Raw genomic sequence first — 23,979 nt, forward strand, 5'->3', positions numbered from 1 at the left:
ATGTTATTAAAAAAACATATTTCATTATTACAGCTTGACATGCAGGCCTCTCTCAGTCGTTTATGTTATCCCTGTGAGGGTGTAAACTTATCTTCCCTTTGCGCGTGAGCTCCGGAACTGGGAGACGTGTTGCGCGGGCTGTCGGCATGGCGTTTGCCGTGTGTCTGCCACTTGCAGTCAGCGGTCCTCTTCGCTTTCGGATTAGGTTACACACACCCTGGTGACCGACGGCCACAGGGTTTGTCACTTAACAACTCAGTCGTGTTAAACCCAGTGCTGAGATGGTCGGGCTTTTTAAAGTTATATTAACAGGTCATAAAGTAGGCATATAGCCTAATTTCATAGGTTATTGTAATAGGCTATAGTCCTACTATTATTTTACTTCTTTATTTTACAGGCTACTTAATTCATTCTGAGTTAAGTGGTCATCATTTTCTCCCTGAAGTGCAAAACGTAGGCTAATTTCAGAACCACAGGCTATTATGTGAGTTTGGGGCTTCTGAAAACTAAAAAAAAAAAAAAAAGTTTGTGGTATTGGAAGTATTCTTGTTTATTTTTTAACAATGCATGTGCAATAATAATGTCTAAGTTAATACTTAAACAATCTCTTAAGCAAAGTTTGTACTCTTTTCGGTCTATTTTGACAAATAAAATAGGCCTAATTCATTTTGTTCAATAAATATAGCCTAGGCCTAATGTCATTAAAATATGTTCATTTTAAAAATAGCTTGAAAAAAAAAATGTAAGTAAAGATTCTGAAAGCACTGAATGAGAGATCCCACAATAATTTAATAGCCTATAGCTTTACATAGTAACAAATAGGCTACATATATGGTATTTTATTTTATGATTTTTAAATATGATGTTTTCATCATCTAAATATGGTGATTATCTCCAAGGTCAAATTGAAATGATAGCCAATTTACCATCTGAATCTTGTCATGTCAACAAATGGAAAAGTCAGCCAGCTTTGTGTGCCTTTAGCCCCAGCGGTGCATTTTGCCCCGTACTTTTAGCTATATATTCTTCCATTATTGATAAACTGTTGCTTACCTTGAACAAAACTGAAGATCATCAACAAGAATTTTGTCTTTGTCTCAAAATATAGCCTGTTATCGATTCTAATTTGCTACATAAATCTACAGTATTTAAAAAACTTAAATATTAGATTAAATTAGCACAAAATCAACTTCACATTGCTGTCTGCGATCAAGTCAAGGATCAGCTAAATTTCCACGTGCATCATTAAAAGCGGTTAAAGGGTTAGTTCACCCAAAAATGAAAATGATGTCATTAATGACTCACCCTCATGTCGTTCCAAGCCCGTAAGACCTCCGTTCATCTTCGGAACACAGTTTAAGATATTTTAGATTTAGTCCGAGAGTTTTCTGTCCCTCCATTGAAAATGTATACGGTATAGCCTACTGTCCTTGTCCAGAAAGGAAATAAAGACATCATCAAAGTAGTCCATGTGACATCAGTGGGTTAGTTAAAACATTTTGAAGCATCAAAAATACATTTTGGTCCAAAAATAACAAAAACTACGACTTTATTCAGCATTGTATTCTCTTCCGGTTCTGTTGTTAATCCGCGTTCACGAGTCCAGTGACGCTGATGACGTAAGACGCTGTTGACATATATCTGGTGCGTCCGTGTATTCGGGTTCAAATCAATATGGCTGGGCAAAAAAAATGCAAATCTTCCTCTGTGTCGAAATCCTTAGACATGTTTGCGAAGATTGTTTTGTTTACAGCGTGCGTCTCCCTCAGACTGTAAACGAAGCTTGAAAATAACACGTCAGCAGCGTCACTGAACGACAGCATCGACAACAGAACCAGAAGAGAATACAATGCTGAATAAAGTCGTAGTTTTTGTTATTTTTGGACCAAAATGTATTTTCGATGCTTCAAAACATTCTAACTAACTGTCTTTATTTCCTTTCTGGACAAGGACAGTAGGCTATACCATGTAATACATGGCATACATTTTCAATGGAGGGAGAGAAAACTCTTGACTAAATCTAAAATATCTTAAACTGTGTTCCGAAGATGAACGGAGCTCTTGGAACGACATGAGGGGGAGTCATTAATGACATAATTTTCATTTTTGGGTGAACTAACCTTTCAAGAAAGGTGCTGAGCTGAATTTGTGTGCCATCTACTGGTTTAAAAGAGAATAAAGTAAAATGTCCCCTATACCCCTGTGCTCCTTTAGCCCCGCTCCCTATCTTACAGGAGTTTTAATACAATGTTAACCACAAAAGTTAAAATAATGAACTGAAGTCCTTTCGCCCAGAAGGTAACCACAGCAACAGTTACTGAGCACATTTCGTTTGAAACCATTTGAATAGCATTATTCATCACATTATTATAGATTTACACGTCACATAGGGCTATTGCACAAAAATCTTTACGGTGTGTTTAAATCTAAACACAAAATTAATGAAAGAAAGTAGAAAAAGTAGACCCCCCTGAAAGTCATTGAAAGATTCGTCCTCTGCTCAAAACCCTCGGGGCTAATCTAAATCGCACAGAAAAGCTTGTTTTCGCACATGTGCATTGCTGAAACACTAGTTGGCAGTGTGTGGGCTCCGTGGCTTCCCTCTCTGCCTGCGTGTCTGAGTTAATAGTTCAGAGATGCCGTTGTGGTGCTGAGGTCGTGAGAACCGAGCGAACTAGACTGCCTGCGGCCGGGCAGAGCGCCAATCCGTAAATCCCCGCTGGCAGGCCGGGTCGTGCTTTGGCCGCACAGCCTCTCTGGAGGTGAAGAGGCGCACACGCGTGGCCGCCAAGATGTGAGTTTTGAGCCAGAGTATAATAATTACAAGAGCCACTGGCCAGATCCAACACACAGAGACTTTTGAAGCAACACTGAGGACCTCTCATTGATGAAATGGTTTTTATAGGCTACAAAAATGTCATCTACGAATTCATAAACCTGTTGATATGCCATTTGAAGCAAAAACATGATTTGGCTGAGTGATTTATGAGTAGGGGAGCGCGGGGCACAACGTAACGCGGGGCTATAGTTGTAACACACTTGTTTTAAATACTTCCACACATGCCAGCATGACGAAACTTTGTGTATTTACTTGCTTTTTCAACAGAGAAAAAATTGCGCCAAAATTCAGAAATCTTTGTAAGCTATCACATTTATTTAACCATACACTGTAAAAAATAAAATGCCATTTTTACGGTAAAATACCGGCAGCTGTGGTTGCCAGAACTTTACCGTCAAAAATATGATAGAGACGTTATTGGTTTTACTGACTTAACTTAAAATTTACAGTAATAAACCGTATTTCATTATCTGATATAATGTTAATTTACCAATCTATTTATGTATTAATATCTGTTTTGAACCATTGTAATGGTGATGATACTGACAACCATCAATCATCACAACAGTGATGATATACATGATATATCAATGCTCATCGCAAGCAGCTCTTCCATAAGAAAGTTAATTCTAATATATAGAAGCTGCACAGTGTCATTCACACAAACATTAAACACCATCATGGTAACACACATGAAATTTTAAAAATGCAATAAACATTAATTTAACAACATTAAATGTAACATAAAACTCTAATGTACATAACTGATTAGAAAAGAACTAAGAAAACTAAGAAGAAGCAGTTATTTCAACAAAAATACATCAAATGTGAAATGTCACGCAGGGAATTGTGGGAATATCAATTTATCGTTACGTTAAATTATACAATGAGTTGTTCTTTTTCACTTTCAAAAACTGTAAATTTAACGGTATTTTACAGTAAAATTACATTAAATGTACCGTTAGATCTATCACAGTTATTTACCGTATATAGTAAGGAAACTTTCTGTTAACAAATTAACAGTTTTGCACTGTAGCATTTTTACAGTATTTTACCGTTAAAATAACGATCATTTTTTACAGTGATAGCAAAAGTACATTTCTTACTTAAGTTAATTTTTCATCTCTATTTTTTGTGTTTATTTAAAATTAGACAAATCTGATATTATTTTAATCTCCAATCTGTTGTTTAACAGTTGATATAGTTATTTAATGCTTCGCTAACTAGCAGAAGACACTAGCAGGGTTTAAACCGCAGTTGTGCAGTTGGGGCATGTTGTAACACTGCGTTACAATGTGCCCCTATTAGAAATACGCTATTATATTCTATACTTTTATGAATTCATGAGAAACATGTAAATAAAGACTGAGAGTCAATGTTCAGAAATTATTAATTATTATTTTGTTTTGAACTATGCTGTAAATCAGTGTTTTAAATTTTTTTTGATTAGATCAGATATAATTTTAAGCTGTCATATGGTGATGTTACAATGTACCCCACCTATGGGACATGTTGTCACATTTCACTTCCATTCTCTCGGGGTAAATCAATAAAAAAGTATACACTGTATTAATAAAACAAAACCACATAATTGTACTATGTGGGAAATTAATGTTGGAAAAAATAAATACTCTAAACCCTAAGTAGATTTACACAAACTGAGAAAGTCAAAAAGCGTTACGTTGTGCCCCAAGTATTTCTTATATTTGGGGCACATGTTTGATGTCTTATTTTTTTAGGATGATTATTTATATTTATATCTGTTTATATTATTTATAGTATTTGTTTAATGTGGGTTTTTTTTATGTAGCCTAATATTTTAAGTTTGGATCTAATAAGTCAAAACTGTACACACGCACATGGTTGTCACTGCTGAGAGTTGAAGATTAGCTTCTGACTGTTTATATTAACAGCCATAACATGCATTCCTCTTGGGTCTCAAGATAAAATACCAATCTAAAAGAAATAACAATGAACGGATCCCTCTATTTTTAATCAGCTTACCCATAGAGATATGATCAGCTCTTATTATTTCAGGTCTTAAACTCAAACTGGACAGTTTGTGCACATACACCAAAGAGCAGAAAGTCAGTGACCGTATAATCTTTACGGTGAACGTGATTTCACCAAGTACAACATGTTTCTGGATCAACATCTTTGTTGATCATGGCACAACATTCCAATCACTCAAGTTTAGATTTTGTGTCAAGTTTAAGCTTACAACAAGTGTTATGTGTTTCTAAATCAGTGTTATTCACCTATCATTTCCCTCTGATTTTAGGGATAAGTTATGGGTAGGTTTAGGGGTAGGGATAGGGATAGGGTTAGGACAAAATTTTCAGACAGGAATGTTGGTCCAGGAACATGTCTTGGAAAAATCACAGTGTATTCTGAAAATCTGAAGACCTACTTTACTATGTCATGTTTAAAACCTGTAAAGAAACCTGTCGGGATGCAGCGACAAAAGTGTTAAAATAGCACACTTTATAATGCCAAAAATGCCTATTGTCACCCCAAGGAGTCGGCAGATCCACAAATCTTTGTCATTTGTCTGCAGGATGTGTTTCTGAGATTAGGCCATTAGGCCATTTCCACAAATAACCGGCTGATGATTCATTAGACGCCTGTTCTTGGTTTTTGTTCAAACTTTCCATGAATGGACCAGCTAATGTGATTTTTGTTTGATCTTCTTATTAATCACCAACTAGGTGGTGATTATCTTTATGAGGGTCAAATGCAGTGTCATTTTTGACCACAAGGAGGAACAAAACAGTTTTATCTATGAGAAGTGATCCATCCAGCTGATTTAGGATCATATGGAACACATGCATTTGTAATCCATGTAAATATACATATCTATCTAACTTTTATGCATGTATATGTGTGTATGATACAATTTTTCCCCTGCTGCCTTCACAAACAAATCAGCCGTAACCCTGTCTAAATTTATTCCAGTTCAAAGTCACACGAGGGGGAAATGCTCTGCATGCTTGGATATGGAGGCTGTGGGAGAAAGGTGGGGGGCAAGGGGCTCTGTGGTCCAGAAAAGAACCAAATGAGGCTAACACTCCTTCTTTCTCCTTCTGCACCTGTTGCCCAAGAAGTCATTACAGACACAGTCATCAGCAAAATGATGTAGGAGACCTTTAGTTCCTCACCTCAGAACATCCCCACAAGTGAACTCACTTAGGCAGACTTTAAAGGAACAGTTCGCCCAAAAATGACAATTCTGTCATTATTTACTCAACCTCATGTCATTACAAACCTGCATGACTTACTTTGGTATAGAACACAAAAGAAAATATTTTTGAAAAAGCTTTTATTATTTTATTTATTTTTGACCTTACCATGAAAGTTAATGAAACGTGTTCTGCGGAAGAAAGTCAGTCATACAGGTTTGGAACAACATGAGGTTTAGTAACTTTTGGGTGAATTGTCCCTTTAAGAACCTATGCTGGTATGTCATGGACATATGTGGATCAAAAATGGTCAATTTTTCTTCTGTTTAATTTTTTTACTAGGATTATCTGTTGTTCCTCTGATATTAATAGCAAAGCGGCCCATCTCTCCCTAGTAGCAGGAGTCGTGTGGTAGGGGAGGGATGAGACACATAGGGACGCACCGCCGACCCTTATCAGATATCACAGCTCAAGGAGCCGCAAGGTCCGCAGATCCTTGTCACTTGTCTGCAGGACATATTTCTGTCCAGGTTTTGCTTTTCAGCACAATCTATGGTTTCAAGTCATGGTGTCTTGGCAGTCTTTAAAGCCTTTGCAAATAGTATAGATTCCATGGGAGAAAGTTAAGGACCACCACCACCCCCTGACATGTCAGGAGGTCTTTCCAAGTATTTATAATCCCATATCCTTGGTGGCCTTGAAGAAGATCGGCTTTAAATTTGGACACACTTTTTATTTATGTTTTTACACATCTTGAGATCCATTTATTTATGTGGATCTGACTGATCAGCTGTTGGGCTATTTTAAGGGATGATCTTATATTACGGACAGACTTCATACAAGAGATTTTATATATATATATATATATATGTTTGTGTGGTTAGTGATGAGACTACAGTTAACAACATTACAGTGTCAAACAACTATAACAATTAAATTCATCAGCTATAGCTTCAGAATTATATATATTACCAATTGCAGACTGAAAAAAAATATTTTCATGATTTGTTATCCAACTTTTTTTCTTTTGTCAAATCAACTTAATGTGGTTCAATTAACATAATTTTTTTGAGTTCATCTCCATTGTATTAACTATTAACATTGTATTATTTTAATGAACTCCAAATTTTAAGGCAACCAGTAACATACTTTTTTTAAGTTAAACCAACAATATATATTTTTTTTTTTACAGTGCAGGTAAAGGGTTTGAGGATACTGGTTTCGAAATGAAAATAAGTGTACTTTTTTCAATGCTTTAGACATTTAACATGTTTGTTTACGTTTTGGCTTTGATTTGATTTTATTTTGGCACATAAATACATTATTTTCTGAGTACTTTCTACACACTTGTGGATGACAAGTGGTTAACTGAAAAGTCAAACAGAGGGCACAATCTGTTGGTTCTCTCGCAATGAGTGCACTGAAACCTTGCATGTCTGTGGGATGAAGTTCTGAGGTAGTGAAATCAGTCCTCTCAGCATGGCATTTCCCTTGCTCGCTGAACTCTCTAATACATTAAGGCAAACTCTTCAGTGCAGTTGGGTTTTAGGAAATATAGTGAGTCACGTTTAGGTATTTATGTGCCAAATGGTAACCAGGGTGCCCTGTGGAATTTATGAAAGACTGGTAGGACTGTTTTTTTCATTCGGCTTGTTTTGTCCCAATTGTGCCTTTTGCAATGAACAGCATTTTAGATTCAGCTCAGTTGTAACTGAAACTTGTTGACGTTTGGGATTCAGCATCACATCCTCTTAATATTTAAAGAAAATGTGGTTCTCCTGTTTTTACTAGATTGGCAAGGTGTACATAAGGGTCACTGTGAGGGCACAGTAAGTGGGAGTGGGAAACTTGCCCCCTGCATGGGTGGTGAACCAGCCGCTGTCTCACCACAAGCCCAGACATGCCCTAGATAGACACCTGAGAGTAACTGCTCACTGCTCTGACTCATTTCAGTCCTTTCAAACCATCTGTGAGAATGTGTGTGTGTGGTGTGCTCATGTCAAACACAGGATCTTCACTGGCCTTTTACTGCACAGCAAAGAAACAAAACAACAGAAGGCAGAACAGTACATTAACACAAATAGCATGGTTCTCTTCCGTTGGGTAATTTTGATGATGTAACCTGGAAACCTTGGTGCAACATCAGAATCTTCTATTCTTTTTTCCCCCGTATAAAGGTGATGCGCATATATATATATATAAATAGAATTAATTTTTTCTTTATATTTTCTTGCATGTACTATTATTGTTTATTGGTGGGACATGTATTTATGTATTTAGTTATGTACAAGTATTTATTTATTTAGGGGGACATTTTGAAAAAAGTCATTAACTTTTTTATATTTTCTTTTAAAGGTGATGTGTGAATTGATTTGTCTTTTTGATTATATACAAATATTTTTGTAATACTTTTTTGAAAAGGTAGTTTTGTTTCAATTATGACGTGTATTATATTTTGGGACACATAAACATTTTTATAAATAAATATTTTTTTTTGGGGGGGGGGGGGGGGGGGGGGGGGGGAGGCAGACATTGAAAACAGTCGTAAATTTTGACATGTATTATTTATTTTAAAATAAAATAAAATAACGGACATTGAAAACAGGCATAATTCTTTTATATTAATATATATTTTAAGTAATCTGTAAATTAATATGTAAAAGGTGATGTCTGTTTCACAATTCCATGTTTTTCTGCTATAGTGGCACAAAAATGACACACTTCACTTTTAAAGACCTATCTGTTGATGTCCTTGTATTCAGATCACAAGGATTAGATGTGTATATATGTTAGATTGCTGAAAAGGTGATGCTGTAAAAGGTGATGTTTGGTTCACAATTCCATGTTTTGCCACTATAGTGGCACAAAAAATAGCACACTTCACCTTTAAAGACCTATCTGTGGATGTCCTCATGTTCAGATCACAAGGATTAGATGTGTATATGTTAGATTGCTAAAAAAGCAGTCTAATATGCAGTCGTGTGCTCATTCATTGTCCTCATACAGGATGTCCTGGTTGGTATCTAGCAGGGCACTATCAGGCGCAGAGTTGTTAGGGTGCATTTGACAAAGAAAAGTAAAGAAACTACAAGACAAATCCCCTCACCAGATGTTACCAGCTTTTGAAAAGGTGCCTGGGAGCTTTCTCGTCTTGCACTTTCCCTCCCCTCATCTTGTCAAAAGATCAAATTGTTTTTCTTCCTCTCTTTATCATGCAGCCTCATGTGGATCTGCCTTTTTAAAGGCTCTTGACTCAGACTGTGACAGGTCTCTGTTCGGATGGGGCTGGCCAGTTATGAGTGCTTGTCTCCTTTTTTTGATCTCTGTCCTCTCTTTTCTTCTGACGGGAAGGTAAAGTTTACTCGTCTTATTTGTCTTTCACTTCTTATGGTAAATGCAGAGCAGTGTGCCCTCCACTTGGAGATTTTATGGTGTTGATTCTCATGCATGGAACAGTCGAGTCAAGTGTCAATAAGAGAAAGGCTTCACTCCAAACAAAAGCAGCTTGTGAATGGCAGGGTGAAATGAGAGCACAGCTGGGCACACACACACGCAAACAATACAGGGTGATACTCTCCACATCATGTTTCCTTGGTGAATTAATCCTATAGTGAGCTAGTGAATGTTGATTCAGCTCTCAAGGATCTTTTTTTTTTACATTAAGAAATTTTATCATTTTTAATAATAAAAATAATAATAATTAATAATAAAATAATAATAACATTTTCTCATTCACATATTTTTATGCAAAATACATAAGAACGTTGGATGGAAACACCAAGATAAAACTTAATAAACCTTCTAAATGCATAAAAAAAAATCAGTAGTCATTTAACATGCACATAAACTGTGATGCAAACACATTTAAATAAATTGCTAGATGCTCATCAAAAGCTGTGTGACTCAAATCACGTGACTGAATCCGCTCAGATGATTGGCAACTTTTACAGACTGGCGTTCCGAGACATAAGGCATCTGCCTCAAAGGACTAGCGAACATGAAGTTTGTCAGCACACTCTAAACCACAATTAATTAATACATTTAATAAAAGTTTTTTTTTATTTGGTGACAGTTTCCCTATAGAAGTAACATTATTGTTCTCTTGAATGCATGAGATGTAATTTTGCTTTGTTCGCAATTGTTTTTTTTGGGTTTTTTCTTTGGGGAGGGGGGTATTCCATCCATCCATCCATCCATTTATCATTTTCACTTGCAGTCAGTTTCTTCACCCAAGGGCACGAACCACACATGGTGTTAGTCATAACTGAGAAAAGCACCAAATCAGATGATGAAACACAAGTGAAAATGTGAGATTTCAGGTACGATAGTGCTCTTTGATTCGAGAGGGCTTGTGCGAAAGCTTGTTTGCGTTTGTGGTTAGGAGACAGTTTGTTTGCGTACATTGGAATGGATGTGGGTATGCGAATGAGAGATACCACCCGAGGTTTCCGCTCCGAGTGTCAGTGTTTGTTTGCTGCTCGCTGGTTCCTGCCTCACTGTGTGCTGGTGAAGAGGATCCCTGGAGCAGAACCACCGTATTGATCGTTTCACCTATCCCGCAGCCTACCGCATTGTGTCTTCCCTTTTCTCCCCAGCCAATCAATACCTCTTTGTGTTCATCTCTGTCCATTGACAAATCACTCAGGTCAAATGCTTTTCTGTACTGCTGTCAGTCAAACTGAAGGTGACTTCGTCTTTTCCTCATTTGACACTTGCATTGCATGTAGACACACTCATTGTTCACAGTCGGCCCAGATTTAGGGGTCTTATCAGCGTAAAGTTGATTTGACTCTCTTTAAACTAAAGTATCTGATCCAATCTTGGGTTTAAATGTGAGATTACTTCCTCTAAGTGCTGTTTTGGAGGTGGACCAGTGTCTGCCTGGCTGCACTCCTGTTTGGCAGATCTATGTCTTCCGTCCATTGACATCAGCACTTGTTATATCTTTCACGGGTCCAGCTCACCAGTATCTGTTTATCACATTTAACATCCTATTCACATTTAACATCCTATTCTTTTGATGTGGCCACTTGCCATGGCCTCCATGTTTCCATGGCCAGCTCCAAGCAAGCTTAGACACAACAGTTTGCAGAGGAAGACAACCCTCAGCAGCCTCTCATTTCCTATATTGTCTGAGGTGATTCCGATTTAGGGAAAGTTTATTGTTCGCATGCTGCTTTGTACCGCTGGGCCGATCAGTCTGGAATGTCACACTTCCTGTGGAATATTTTTAGACCGGACATTAAATTCAAGACAGTCTTAGATGCACATCATTTATGCGAATAAGGTGTAATTCAGAAGCAGACAAAATAAAAATAAAAACATGTCTGAACAGCCTTTTGTCTTCCATGACATTTTATGACAAATCAATACATAAACTGTCAGACGCCTGCATTGGGTCACTTCCTGAGGGACTGTTTGCTCCCAGTGGGGTGTCTGGCAAGGGCATTCTGGGGTCCCTGACCCTTCTTTAGGATGGTTGAGAGTCGACTAAGACTAGGAGAAGCCATCAATGGAGGCGATCATCCAGTAGACAGGAGCACTGATAAATAAAGTGATGGAACAGGGTTAACAAGACATATTTAGGGAGTATTGTCATTTCTGGTGAATGAATGGACAGAAGAAAAAAAAAATCTTGGAAGAGACTTCTTTCAGCTTTACACCATGAAACCTAGAGAAACTTTGACTTTCTGTCCAGCAGAGGAAACATCTGGGGATAGACAATAAAGAATGTGTGTGAAAAAGCAGAAGAGACCCCCCCCCCCCCCCCCCCCCCCCCCCCCCCCCCCCCCCCCCCCCCTCCCCATTCTTCTTCACCTCAATTTTCCGTTCTGGCGTCTGTTGAAGGTTTGCTACTCTTACGGGTCTGGGGTTTTTAGAGAAAACCAATGAAAGAATGAAAGGCTATCTACCTTTCTGACATAAAACTTGCTTAAATTCGATTGGGGTATGTCTGAAAATAATGAACATTTGCTGTTCAGCAAGTGAGTCGGATGATGATTCAGTAACTGCTCTGAGGTGTGTTTCCCATACAATGATGTTACTCACTGATTAACTTGTCACGACTGTTTCCTGAAACTGTAGTAACATGGTCGCACCTCTGCCGTTTGAACCAAATTGGTTCATCAATATAGGACTGTCTTTAATAACGTCACGCGCAGGTGGAGGAGTAACTTCTGCTAATTAACCTGTTCAGGATCTCTGAGATGCTGGCTAGCGATGCTTTTGGGAAACGATTGAATGATTCAGTTCAGAGTGAAATCCTTGGATTGAAGCATTCAAACCAGTAACTCCTCTTCATTCATTAAAAGAACCGACTCATTTGTTCAGAAATCAGGCGTTTACATGCAGAAAACTAGAAAGCTGTTTAAGACACTAGTATTCACGTTTACATGCACTGTGTTAGTGTCCTATAAACCCGCAATACACAGCTGCTTTTGACCAGACCTTTCCCTTAGTTTAGTTATGCCATGTGATGTTCAAAAACCGATAAAATTGCCGGTAACTTTATTTTGATGGTACCTTTTTAACATTCTATTGACTATAAGTAACTTTGCAAGTACATGTCTAACCCTAACCCTCCCAGTCTACTAATACACTACTAATTTCTAAAACATGTAGGTGCTACGTTACTTATAGTCAACAGAATGTGTTAAAGGGACCATTAAAATAAAGTGAAACCAAATTGCCACTTATATGTATAACCACATCCGCATTCTCCAGCATAAAGGTGTATTAAAATGCTTTCTCTAAAACCTCTTAAAAAGCATGACGAAAATGGCGTTCACGTTTACATGTTTCTGAATGCGGGAACATTGTAAACATAAATATGTTGCTCTGTATGTTTTTGATTCACTAAAATAATGATTCATTAGAGTCATTCGTTTAGAAACCAGACTACACTGGTCGTGCTGTGTTTTTGATTCATTAAAAAGAACCGGCTCATATGAGCCATTCATTTGTTAATCAGACTTCTTTTTTTTTTTGTTCATTAAGAAGAATCAGTTGATGAAAGTAATTTATTCGTGAATCGACTACACTGATAAAACTATATGTTTTGATTAATTTAAAAGAACTGGATCATAAGAGTCATTCGTTTGTGAATCTGACTACACATGGTTGTTTATGCTTGCAACCCACGAAGGCAACAACAGAAAGATGGTGCATCACATTTGATACATGGGCAAACTTGCATTCTGTTATAAAATGTGATTTCATTTATTGGTCAGATATTTTTTATTACCAGTTGTGCAGTTCTGAATATTCGGTTATTTGGTGTTTAAGAAGATTTATAGAGTAAAAATGGTTAGCCTGCATGTCAGTATTTCTTTTTCTTTTCTTTTCATTCATTCATTTTTTATCCATTGTGTCATGTGGAGTTTAAGAAGAGGGCTCTTATCCCTATTCAGTGTTCACTCCCAGCCCCCCATGAGACAAAAGTCTGTGATGACATCACCTAGTTTTCTCAATGAGTAATCCTCAGGGACAGCTCATGAGATGTCTTATTCAAACTCAGATTATCTCTGCAAATCCAGTTAGTGGCGAAACTGTGCCACTTCCTCACACAATACTTTTACTTTTTCTTCTTTATTTCCATCCTTTTTCTTCCTTTCATATGTGTTTCTCTCTAGTTGCTGCTTGTATTTCTGGGTGGAAAATGTTGTGAAATGCAAATAAGTTTTTGGTCAATAACTATTAACTGCATCTGCTTTTATTTTGCTGTTTGTCTTTGAGCTAGCTAATTTATTCGCCCATTGTTGTTTTCACATTCAGCTCTGGGTCAGTGTGCAACCACAGTTACCTTGTCACTCATTCATTTGCTTGTTCAATTCAGAGGATTAATTATGCTAATCAAACTTAATGCCACACGTGAGCTCTTAAAGGAGCAGTTCACAGAAAAATACTACATAAAGTTGAATAAGGGAAGAGGCTGCTGAGTAATTTGACAATACTAATAAGCAGGAAGTATTAGTGAACCCATTCATTCCAAAAAGAGAAAATAAAACACTAATTATATAAATAATCTGTGTGATTTGTTGTTTCACACTTAATAACATGCTTTGAAAATATTGTTTTAGTGAAAGTAATAATGAAAGCATATTTTAAGTATAATGAAAGTAAAAAGTAACATGAACGCATATTTTCATGCTTTGAAAATATAATGAAAGTGAAAGTAATAGTCCAGACTTTTGCTTAGAAAAAAATGTGCTCTCTGGGGATCACAAGACACATAAGATATTAAAATAAAATAAAATGTAAAAATTAATAATTGAAGTAATAAAAAGTATATTTAAACAGCTTTTAATCCTTTTGGTTTTCTTCAGGTTATTTAGTTACTGCTCGAGTTGCTAAAGTGATCAGTGTTTCACTTATAGTTATAAGGAACTGTAAGTATAGTTATACAGTTATATAACTATAGTTATAGTTATAACTATAACTATAGTTATAAGGAATTATTGATGACGGGCTGTTGAATTGTCAGAAAATGATGCTCACCCGAGGTGGTAGTGCAGCTACGACATGAAGCCAAGTGTGCATTATTTTGAAAGTGAAAAAGTGAAAGTGACACGTGATGGCCAAGTATGGTAACCCATACTTGGAATTTGACCTCTGCATTTAACCCATCCAAGTAAGTGCACACACATTAGGAGCAGAGTAGTGAGTAGTGAACACACACACACTGCAAACGTGGATACACACACCCGGAGCAGAGGGCAGCCTTGAGTGGCGCCCGGGGAGCGATTGGGGGTTAGGTGCCTTGCTCAAGGACACCTCAGTCATATTCCTGCCGGTACTGGAATCGAACCAGCAACCTTTGGGTCACCAGTCCAACTCTGTTACCATTAGGCCATGACTGCCCCAATAATTCTAATTTTTAATAATTCTAATTTTTCTAATTCTAATTAGAAAAATTAGAAATATTTTCTAATTTTAAATAATTAGAAATAATTAGAATTATTTTTCTAATTCTAATTAGAAAAATTCTAATTCTAATTTTTCTAAATTATTCTAATAATTCTAATTTTTCTAATTTTTTCTAATAATTCAACGAACCGGAGTAAATTATTCTGCTTATACTATAGTTAACACGCCTCAAGACGTTGTTCAGATGTTGTATTTCAAGACACTTGTCAGGTTTTTGTCCTTAAAACTCTAGCTAAGCTAATTTCTTACGCATCTCATCCCATGCCTCCGTTGCTAATTCCAAAATGTAGTTTAAGCTTAATAGGCTTAAGCCATTGATAGCAGACTAATGCAGTTATTAATGCAGTTATTAGAGAGAGAGAGAGAGAGAGAGAGAGAGAGAGAGAGAGAGAGAGAGAGAGAGAGAGAGAGAGAGAGAGAGAGAGAGAGAGAGAGAGAGAGAGAGAGAGAGAGAGAGAGAGAGAGAGATTAGGCGTGTGTGAATTACTTGGGTTTGTGCGTCTCTCAACAGTGTTCGGCAGCAGTGTATCTATACTGTAAGTTTATCTGCTTCAAAAACAGTGTTGTATTACCTCGCTAGTGAGAAATATCATGTAGCTGCTAAGTTGCTAAACTATTTTACTGATAAAATCGCCAGATTAGCACTGACAACACGTTTCTGTGTGAGTGTGTGTCCGTGTTCTGTGTGTGCGCGTTTGAGTGAAGAGGGATAGAGGAAGAGTTTTTTTTTACAAAAACAAACAAACATGGAAATAATTTGTCTTTGTAATAATGTTTATCCTATTGTTTACTGTATTTATTTGCTTGGTCAGTGTCGTTGTGGGTTTTGGTTCTTTTGCTGTTGTCAGCTGCAAAGACCTTTGAAATAACTGGAATCATTTGGTGAAGTGATATGGATCTGTAGTGCGGTCAAGACCTGCCTGGAACTACTTTAGCCGTGCGTTTCCCTGTCAACTAATCAGATTCAAGCATTCAACAGCCCTGTATAATTATATATATATATATATTTATTTGTTTATGAATTATATATTTGAGTGAAGGTATGTTTAAAATAGCATTTCATGATTCAGCTAACAGTTGTTCTCTGGAGAGAACAGTGTTTTAGTAGTGCCAGGAGCCCTCGAAAATCATGGCTTAATATTTATTAAGTTCAGTCATTTTAGTTGATATATATATAGTTCTGTAATTCAATCAAACCACATCCACATATTTTCTATTTTTTAGTTGGTGTTATGCTCTTGTTTCCCTTTACAAGTAGGCTGTTCACACTCTCTCTGAGACCATTAAAGTATTGAGTGTCCGCACAAACTCCAGGGGGTAAACCATTCCACTTCGACCATCCCAAGAATTCAGATGCTTGGCACCCACTGCATTTAATGGTCTCTCAGCAATTGTCTTATCATTCCATGGGAAAGACTGGCATAACTCTTCGGAAGATCTTCCGAAGACGAGAAGACGACATGTTCAGGAATCTGCGAAATTTATTACAGCTGCAGTAAATATGTTCTTATACGTGGTCACAGTTTTGGTCAAATGACTGTGAAAGATATTAAACAGAGAAAAAAAGATCACACTACTAGCATATCAGATCTTTACATTGCTGTCGCTTTATACTCTAATAGAGGCAAGCTGTCAGTAATGTCCGTATAAATGTAGGAGCAGGTGGTAAAGAAGCCTTTGTTAATCACTTAATGATGAATTCTTCACTTTACATGGTGCCTTTGGGGCCTCTGTTTTACTCCTTGTGCACCGGCTGTAGAAACTTTATAAAAAGTTTATTTTAGCATGAAATGAGTAGGCACAGATAAATGGCCTGCTTGAGGGTTTTGTCATCCAATGCAGTCAGGGCTATTGGGGGTCTTCTGACCAGGCAGGTTGGGACCATATGTCATCATTCCTGGGCTTTGTGTGGGCGTGTCTCTGTGGCAACCGCATCAGCTGTGGTCATTGTGTGGCTGGACTCAATAGCCCATATATTCATTGCTGGGCTATTGCAGGCCCTGCAATAGAAACAAATTGATACATACAAGCTCCGACCCCATTGAGATCACATGACACATTTGAAATTAACAAAAAAGGAACATTTTGGCCTGTTGAAAATCTTGAGAAAAGATTGGTTTCCATGGAGACTAGGCGGCTGGCCCTCTACGGCCCATTAAACTCGAATCAGATGTAAATTTCCTTTGCCCTGAAGTCACTGTCTTGTAGCCCCCTCCGCAGCGCAGACACAAATTAAACAGTTTGTTTGCCAATTCACGTGTCATTTTAATGGCTTTTTATGCGTCTCCCCTTTGTTTAAATGAACAGAATAACAAACCGTCATTGATTTATAATATCTAGCCACTTAAGAGGCCTGTTCACAAGGCCTTTCACAATAACAGGGTAATTAAAGAGGATTAGAGGTGGAAACAGAGCCTTTCATTCAGATACGTGTCATTTATAGATACACTTACATTTCTGAGGCTGAATATGATTGTGTATAATCGTCAAATAAATGTCAGGATTTTTTGGAAAACTCTAGCTGACATAGCTAGATTAAGTTTTTTACTTGTCTTAATAAAAAATAAGAAATATTTAAATATTATAAAGTAATATTAAAATGATATATCTCTCCTAAATACTAAAACAATTTTTTAGGTTTAAAAAAAGAAACGTTATCTCAGACTTTTGGACTCCATTGCTCATTATAATACTACTAATGTCTTTGTGAAAATGAACATAAGCGTGAAATCATCCCACTTAATCCAACCTTTGCACTTCAAGATCTCATTTGTGTGTGTTAGAATTCATTGTGATGTTTAGTTTGACACAGATTTCTAGTGCTTCTTGTCTCTGCTTCTGTAGCAGACCATAAATCCAGATCTTTTCAGTGTCTTGTTAATGAGTTCTGGTCTGGGCGGCATTTTTTTTTCTACTTTCAACGGACTTATTTTACAGCCGTCTGTGCTTGTTTCTCTTATGTTGCTAAAGAGACTGTTCCCGTCCCCTGATGGCCCTGAGATCACTCTCACAATGGGCAGCTTTTCTGTTTTCTGTTTCCCCTTTTGTGGATTTTATTTCTCAGAAGCTGGATGGCAGTCAGGAAGTTGTGGCATGGAAAACGAGCAGTTTTGAGCCACTGCTGGCTGCCTCCTCCAGAACAGGAAGTGATGTGCCATTCTGATTGAGCAGAGAAAATATTTTGCTTGACTCGTTGGCGGGAGATTTGCTCAAGTACGGCAGGCTGTACAGTGTGTCTGTTTGTCTTGGGTTGTGTGCGCTTTCTCTTTCCTCCTGTTATTATAATCATTAATGTCATTAAACAAGAAGGTTTATCCTGTGATGAGATGAGGTCGCTGGTGTTGCCTCAGCTCACAGGATGACATTAGTTCATTATATCTGATCTGGCTCAACATCACAATCAACATCATTTTTACTTTCAACAAGTTTGCTTTTCTGCCAGTATGTTCTGGTTTTCATTTAAACACTTTTTTATTCATGCATGCATTTGGCAGACGCTTTTATGCAAAGCAACTTACATTGCATTCAAGGTATCCATTTTATCAGTTCACGATTCATTCCCTTGGAATCGAACCCATGACCCTGGCATTGCTAGCGTAATGATCTACTGTTTGAGCAACAGGAATACCTATTTTAAATTATATTTCTGTTATGACAGCTCTCTGAGTGTTTGGCATGGTAATGGATATGACAATGTTGATATGTTTTTTGGTTATTGCTGTTGTTGATTATTGCTGCTGCAGATCAAGTACAGGACTTGCTACTGTCAATACATACACAACACTCTGCTGTGAGCAAGTAAGACCTGCTGCTGCTGTACAATATAGCGTACATGAATTACCCGTAGCAGATCTACTATATACAGGTGGAGCTGGGGAAGATGGAGGGTTTCTGAAAGTGCTGCACTGCTAAGGCAAATGCAAGTATTTGAAGGTTGAGCATGTGAGCTCATTGGCTACTGAAACAGCAGGAACCAATCAGCTGTGCCCTACAGAGAATGACGTGATTGCAAGCAGATTGAATTATTAGCCTGCGCCATCTAGAGTTGCATGACAGAACTTTATTTTATTTGCAAACATAATAGTAGTGATGGGCAGATCGAGGCTTCCTGAAGCAATGAAACAGTTGAACCAAATGGTCCATATTGTTTCGAGGCTTCGAATCAATCCGACACCCGTCTCCACTGTGCACCTAGTGGTCACTTGCAGGTGTTGATCTGAAACAACCTTGACGAGCCATTAAAAAATGTTGTTTTTTTATTATTGTACTTTTCTAATATGTGAATCTTGCAACCTATAGCCTCCTCACTGTGCATAATGTTATTTTGGTCCTGCAAAATGAATATTAATAAAATAAATCAAGCCACAATGTCTCACTTTTTTACATACTTTTATTCAAAAATATTAATTTCTCTGCTGTGGAAGGACTTAGCCTACTTCTTTTTTTACAGATAATTTCTCCAGCCTTTGAAAAAATCCTCTCACAAGGGACACTTGCTGGCATGCAAAGATATTTTTTAGCTAATACATACAAATGAGGAAAGATTACTGCTCTCTCTTTCCAGTAAGTTGGTGGATCATGAGTTCTGGGCAAATACGCATCGTTGATGTATTTTTTCACTTCCACTGTGGCATCAGCTGTAGCATTGTGTATCATCTGGGTTTGATGGATACGAGTATCAAAAAGTTCCCATAAACTGTCCTGTGTTTCTACTGGATGATGTATTGTTGCAGTAGGCGAGCTGCGATCACAATACACACATCTCACTTTATTTGGGGTTTCTAAATGGAAATGCTCCCACATGTACGGCATCTCTTCTGGGGAGCCTCCATTTTATCTATATATCCAAATCTATCTAGATATGTATCTCTAATCTATCTATGTAATTAGATATATGTATCTACAATCTATGTATTTAGATATGTATATATAATATGTATCTATAATCTATGTAGATATGCATCTATAAATGTATCTATAATCTATCTATTTATATTATGTAGCCTATCTTTAATCTATCTGTATCTATCTATCTATTAATCTAGCTGTCTATATATATTTATATCTATGTATCTATTAATGTGTCACTATATGTATACTCTGTGTCTCTAGCCTGTTAGTCAATGTGTTGTGTACATTTAAGCCTAAATATAACTAAACAAATCGCACTAAATGTCACTATATCACCAAAAATCCGCTATCTCAAAGTCAAACTCCTCTCACAAAAACCCAGGAGGTCAATATGCGTTGATTTCACTTTTATACAGATGTGCGATTGTGTGGTCTGTTTCCGACCGTGTCAATCAAACGCTGATTCGGCGGATCACACCTGATGAAACACTTATGCTGCGTCCCAATTCGCATACTATCCGTCCTAAATAGTATTCGAAAATAGAATTAGTACGTCCCAAATCGTAGTATGTTGAAATGAGTGTCCCAAAGAATAACTTTACATCTGAGGCGTTTAAAGACTCCATTTGTCCATGATTTATTTCTAAAGAAACACGACAATGTATAAAGGGCTCCATTACCTTCTATGTTACATTATGGCCCCGTAGAAACAGATTTAGTAAAAATAGGCTAACGATTGCGTCATAACCACTCGACTCTCTGTCGCGCTGTACAGAAATTACCGTACAGACAGGAGGAGAAGCTCACAGGCAATCGGGGGGACGTCCCATCAAGGGAGAAGCCCATAGAATGAGTCCATAAAAGCAACGGAATACTTACTCCTCCTCACTCACGCCAAAGAACTCTTTGCTCAAGTTCCCCGTCTCTGCAAGATTAACGTTGGCAATTTTCACGCACAGCTACTAGAAGAGTAACGTCTGTCAGACAGGTTGCGCACGTCATCAAGCTTAGTTTGAGTCGGTTTGAGTCTGCGCGTCAGGAACGGAAGTGCTCAAAAATCGCTAAAAATGGGCTTCAACTGTCTCAACTGAGTTCCAATGAGATGGCTCTGTCCACTTCTTATACTGTCTATGATCGTTGCACACTCTAACGGCTGATATTTCCCACAACCCATCGCGCGTTGGACGAGGATTCGGTTAGAACTACAAACGCAAGTGAAAAGTGTTCAAAAACTACAGACATGGAGGACGCGCGAGTCCGACGGTTATGTAGAGAGGTTTAGATAAAGGGGTTTGAGTGATCAGTATCTAACCTGACGAAAATGTATTTATTCAATGCTGTCCACATTATATTGCATCTGCAGCAGCATTGTGAACTTTTGCAAAGATATGTTTAGCCATTAACTTTTAAATGCATTATTATATTCAAATTCCAAACACACGAGGAGAGTCTCGGCAAGACACACGACTGGCAGATGAACGTGCTACAACATTTCTCTCCGAAACCGTTAGAAATTAACTTAGATTGAATGGAGGATTTTAACTGTGACGAGATGATTGACAGGGTGCACGCGACAGATCTGTCCGTTAATGATGACGGAGTAGTATGTCCCAAAGCTTGCCTACTCTTTTGCTACACACTCAAAAGTATGTACTTTTTCTTTACAAAAAGAGTACATACTTTTATGGCGTAGTATAAGTAGGCGAATTGGGACGCAGCATTAGTGAAACACTTCGAGGCTTCGTTTGGCCATAGTCACGTGACATGGGTGTTTTGAATCACGCTTCGAATCAGTGTTTCGAAACATCTGCGCTTCGGGATCTCGCAAAGCTTCGGAACGACTGTTTCGTGGCAGCCATCCCTACATAATAGCTTGAGTACACTGTAAGTCACTTTGGATAATTGTAAACCTGTAAATGTAAAATGTAAATGTAATGTAAAAAAATGTATGTCATGTAAAAATGTAATCCAATAAGTAAATGTATACCGAATCTAGAAACTTAAACTTAAACATGTTTGGAAAGCTCTCACAGGTGGGGTCTGGAGGGTTGCCATCTCCACTGGAATCCCTCCACCTCTGGCCTGTCCCAGATGGAGTTCACTGATGTGAATTTGACAGTCAGATGACTGATTATAGTAGCAGCAGCACCAGCGACGCTAATTTTCATATCTTATTGTGTTCAGCATCAGCCCTCCCAGTGTGACAGGGGCTTCCATTAGCAGATCATCCGTACCGCAGAGAGTCAGACACGTAGAGCACAGCGGTACAGAGGATCCGATGCTCGCTTGCTCTCTCCATGTCATCCATTCATGCTCTGTGTGATTTAGTTGATGGAAAGGTCACTTTTCAAGTGTAAACAGTATTGCTTTATCATTCTGTTTTGATCCGATTCATTGGTTGATGTTACTGTTGTTAGCTTGTAAATGTGGCATTGATTCTCGGTGAAATATTGTTTAACACACTCTTTCTGCAAACGGTTTATGATAACATGGCGAAATCACGCAATGGCTTCAGATGGTTTTGTGGCGTTATAAATCATCTCTGTGACAGATTGCCCAGAGAGAAAGTGAAATGAAGATTTATTGCGATTAGATGTTTGTGAAGAAGTGTTCATCAAAAAGTCGTGCATTGTCTGTGACATTTCAAAAGCTCTACAGTCCGTAGGTCATAATGGGAAACATCTCAGGAATGTCATGACTCTTCAATGCTAATGTGAAGGAATGTGACCGTCTCAGTCATTTAATTGTCTGCGTTGTATTCGTGTGAAGAGGAAAGAGAAATGGATTTGGATGGTAGACTGTTGGCATGTCTGGTGTTTCGCTGTTCTTTCACTTGTAGAGTGCTGGTGGCCCAGAAGAAGCCATTTTTACACCCACTCCGCCTGACTGACAACCCTCCACGGCCGGTGAAAACCCTCTCAACAATTATTGCAAAATTATAATTGCCCATCTGGTTGTTCATTGAGGGTAACAAGGGTGTCCTCTTGGAAAATAAGTCAGGGGTATTGAGGGAAAGTTAAGAAAAGGCATAAGATTCTCCAGGGTCCATAGGCTCCAATTATTCAGAGATTATCCTTTCACGTTGACTGATCTCGAATTGAATAAAGTTTGGGCTGCATTACTGACAGCTGGGTGCACCACTAAAGGGGCTGGAGTCGGATCAGGGCCTCGGGTTAGGGTGTTAGTCTGGGCCTGACCTCAGAGGTTAGTGAGGTGACATTATGTAGTGACAGCACTGAGGCATCCCCTCTTAGCTGTCTTCAAAGCTAGCTGGATAAATGCAGAGGGCAATCACATTAGGCAGTTCTTTCACTATCTTTCTGACTCTTATGCTCACCCACTTTCGCCCTGAATTTTAAAGCAAAACTCCAAAATCCTAAAGTGCATACAGGCTGTTGTCTTTTAAAGTTATAGGTTAAGAGATGTGGGTCATGGGGCCGAGCTCTTGCTTCTGATGTCATCTAGTAGTGATGTTTTAGTCCATCCTCAATTGTGAATTCATACAAATAGTAGAAAAAAACTGAGTTTACCATCACAGGATTAAATGACACTTTAATATATATTAAATAGAATACAGTTATTTTACATTTTTAAAATAGTTTACATTATTGCTGTTTATTAGTAGTAGTATTTTTGATCAAATAAACACAGCCTTGGTAAGCATAAGAGACTTCTTTCAAAAATATATTAAAAAAAATCTCACTGTCCCCAAACCTTTGAACAGTAATAGCAACTTCTTGAAAACTTTTTTTATTATTATTTAAAAGCCATTTAATTGATAGATTGATTTTCTGTTGTTGTTTTGTTTTGTTTAAGTTATTTAGACAAAATAATATATAATTTTAACTGCGGCAATTTATCATTTATCAGTCACTTCATAAAAATAATAATTGGCTTATTGGTATCATCGAAAATAATGAATATCATTGCATTCCTACAAAATTGCTGTATAAATCTATCTTCTAAAAAATTATTATCTCTATAGAAAATGCTGCAATAAGAAAAATGCTTTGGCAACAGACTCCACACATAATTATTAGTGACCCAGACCCTTAACATGTGGTCATATCTTAGTTAGACACCGATTACTGTTTGATTACAGAGCACGAATACAGCGGCCTAACACACTGTTCCCAGAATTCCTCATGGGCACCTCTTCAGGTTGTGAAAAGATGCTCCTGTGTG

Source organism: Rhinichthys klamathensis, unplaced genomic scaffold (genome assembly GCF_029890125.1).
Source record: "Rhinichthys klamathensis goyatoka isolate OS25496 unplaced genomic scaffold, OSU_Roscu_1.1 h1tg000269l_1, whole genome shotgun sequence".
In the NCBI taxonomy this organism is placed as follows: Eukaryota; Metazoa; Chordata; class Actinopteri; order Cypriniformes; family Leuciscidae; genus Rhinichthys; species Rhinichthys klamathensis.